Genomic DNA, 3121 nt, shown 5'->3' with positions numbered 1-3121 from the left:
AAGTTCACCTTTTCGTAACATGTTACACGCATATTCAGGGTGTAACCTGTTGTGAACAGACCTGTCTGCGCACCCTGATCTGACCGCAAATGGGGTTCTTCTCCATCTAAAAGACCCCTGCCACGGCCCTTGCTATCACAAGGGATGTTGTTCATCCTTTGAGATGACAATAAAGTTGACAAAATTAAAGTGCCCCCAACCCTCCCCCCCCCATGCTCATGCGCAAATGCGAACGTACACATAGGTCAAGGATGCACATGTAAACAGAGATCGCACCACACTTGTGAGGTTTCGCTGTGAACGTCAGAGCAAGAACAATATTTATACCACCAGACCTCTTGTGTAACTCCTAAACTGGTAACCTGTAAAGGCTTTTAAAACATTGCCTATGGAGATTTTTAGGTACAGTTTGTGGCGCTGTTCCACAGGTGTGCACAATTTTAAAGTGTGACTTGGAGTGACGTAATATTTACCCCAAAATGTGGGTATTGTATTGTGTTTGTGTGCACTAAAATTCATTTAATGTATGTATTTAAAAAAAAAAAAAAATACATTTGAAAAACCACGTGACATAAAAGTTTGGCACACCCACTGTTTTATTCTCTAGGGCCCCTACTAAAATAAATATATATATATTATAGTGTGTATGTATTCTAATATATTGAGGGGTTCTAAGTCTTTTTACAAGCAAAAAGAACGATTATTTTTTTTACACGCAAGAGAAAAATTTAACAGCCTGTGTAATGCTGTGGACTTATCGGCATCAAAGGTCCGATGGTCTTTTCGACGGACTTTCGAACGAACGGATTTGGCTACACACGATCACACCAAAGTCCAACGGATTCGTACGACTGGACTAAAATAAGGAAGTTCATAGCAATCGGTTTTCGTCCGTCGGACTAGCATACAGAGGAGCGGATTTTTCGACCGGACTCGAGTCCGTCGGAAAGATTTTGAAACCTGTCCCAAATCTAAAGTCCGTCAAATTTTCGACCGAAAAAGTCCGCTGCAGGTCTGATGAAGCCCACACACGGTCGGATTGTCCGACGGATTCGTCCCGTCGGACCAGTTCGGTTGAAAAGTCCGCCTGTGTGTACACAACATTAAGCCAGCTGCTTATTTTCTCCCTGGGGTGGTCGTCGTCATTTGAACTTGAAAGTGGTAAAAAGGACAGCTGCTTCCTATAAAAGTTAGGTAGATTTTTATATATATATATATATATATATATATATATATATATATATATATATATATATATATATATAGGTGTATATATATATATATATATATATAGAGGTGTATATATATATATATATATATATATATACCTCTATATATATATATATATATATATATATATACCTCTATATATATATATATATATATATATATATATATATATATATATATATATATATATATATATATATATATATATATATATATATATATATACCTCTCTATAGAGAGAGAGGTATATATAATATACACACACAGTGGGGACAGAAAGTATTCAGACCCCCTTAAATTTTTCACTCTTTGTTATATTGCAGCCATTTGCTAAAATCATTTAAGTTCATTTTTTCCTCATTAATGTACACACAGCACCCCATATTGACAGAAAAACACAGAATTGTTGACACTTTTGCAGATTAATTAAAAAAGAAAAACTGAAATATCACATGGTCCTAAGTATTCAGACCCTTTGCTCAGTATTTAGTAGAAGCCCCTTTTGATCTAAAACAGCCATGAGTCTTTTTGGGAAAGATGCAACAAGTTTTTCACACCTGGATTTGGGTATTCTCTGCCATTCCTCCTTGCAGATCCCCTCCAGTTCTGTCAGGTTGGATGGTAAACCTTGGTGGACAGCCATTTTTAGGTCTCTCCAGAGATGCTCAATTGGGTTTAAGTCAGGGCTCTGGCTGGGCCATTCAAGAACAGTCACGGAGTTGTTGTGAAGCCACTCCTTCATTATTTTAGCTGGGGGGAGTATGGGTGTAATATTCCTGCTGGGGGGGTTATGGTTGTAATATTCCTGCTGGGGGGAGTATGGGTGTAATATTCCTGCGGGGGGGGGGGGGGGGGGTGTATGGATGTAATGTTCATGTTGGGGGGTATGGGTGTAATGTTCATGTTGGGGGGGTATGGGTGTAATGTTCATGTTGGGGGGGTATGGGTGTAATGTTCATGTTGGGGGGGTATGGGTGTAATGTTCCTGCTGGGGGGAGTATGGGTGTAATATTCCTGCTGGGGGGAGTATGGGTGTAATATTCATGTTGAAGGGGACGTCTGTGCAGGAAGTTCTTGTTGTATGATGGACACGGCGAGGATCTGTTCACACCTAGGAGTTCTGGATTCCCAAATCGCGGCACACTCTTGCGATCCTTTTACTTTAAATATCGCCCCAACTGAGGCGTGATCTTTTCCGCGATTGTCACCTGATAAATCACAGGACTGCTTTTGGGAAACAGGCGTCCCGCGATTTTGTTTGTGTGATTTGTCAGGTGACAATATTGTCCCATGTTGGGGTGCCATTGAAAAGATCACAATCGGGAATCGAAGTAATTCCACCCGCGATCGAACGCCTAGGTGTGATCGCAGCCTAAGCGTCTTCTATCAGTTGCTGAGTTCATATTCTGGGGGAACATTTTCTTCCTCAAACATTCCACACATTCGCTTCATTCTTTATTCCACCGCTAATATATACTCCCTGTTGATCTTGTATAGTGCTTTTCTCTCTGAGGACTCCAAGTATTGGAGATGGCGTTGGCCGGGAATCGAACCCGGGTCAGCTGCTTGAAAGGCAGCTATGCTCACCACTGCACCACCAACGCAAGGTAGCATGTCTTTGTAGTGTGGGAGGAAACCGGAGTACCCGGAGGAAACCCACGCAAGCACAGGGAAAACATGCAAACTCCATGCAGATAGTTTCCTGGTCAGGATTTGAACCATGGACCCTAGTGCTGCAAGGCTAACCCCTAAGCCTCTGTGCTGCCCGTATGCGGCCTCTGTTCTCTAAGGCCCGCCCCCGCTGAGCGGAGTACATCAGTTATGTCCGCTCAAAGCGCCTCCAGAAGAAATCCAAACTTAACCTAAACTACAATCTATATATAATATATAT

At 41.5% G+C, this 3121-nt stretch overlaps 1 non-coding gene across 1 annotated transcript; it reads right to left on the bottom strand.

Moving 5' to 3' along the window:
- Positions 1–2762: 2762 nt before the first annotated feature.
- On the bottom strand, positions 2763–2834 carry TRNAE-UUC (transfer RNA glutamic acid (anticodon UUC)). The gene has a single exon. It is a non-coding gene; the product is annotated as a tRNA-Glu (tRNA).
- Between the last annotated feature and the right edge of the window lie 287 nt (positions 2835–3121).

The sequence above is a fragment of the Aquarana catesbeiana genome, linkage group LG12 (genome assembly GCF_042186555.1).
Source record: "Aquarana catesbeiana isolate 2022-GZ linkage group LG12, ASM4218655v1, whole genome shotgun sequence".
In the NCBI taxonomy this organism is placed as follows: domain Eukaryota; kingdom Metazoa; phylum Chordata; class Amphibia; order Anura; family Ranidae; genus Aquarana; species Aquarana catesbeiana.
Note: the sequence above shows the minus strand (reverse complement) of the source record. Positions and strands in the feature narration are given on the sequence as shown.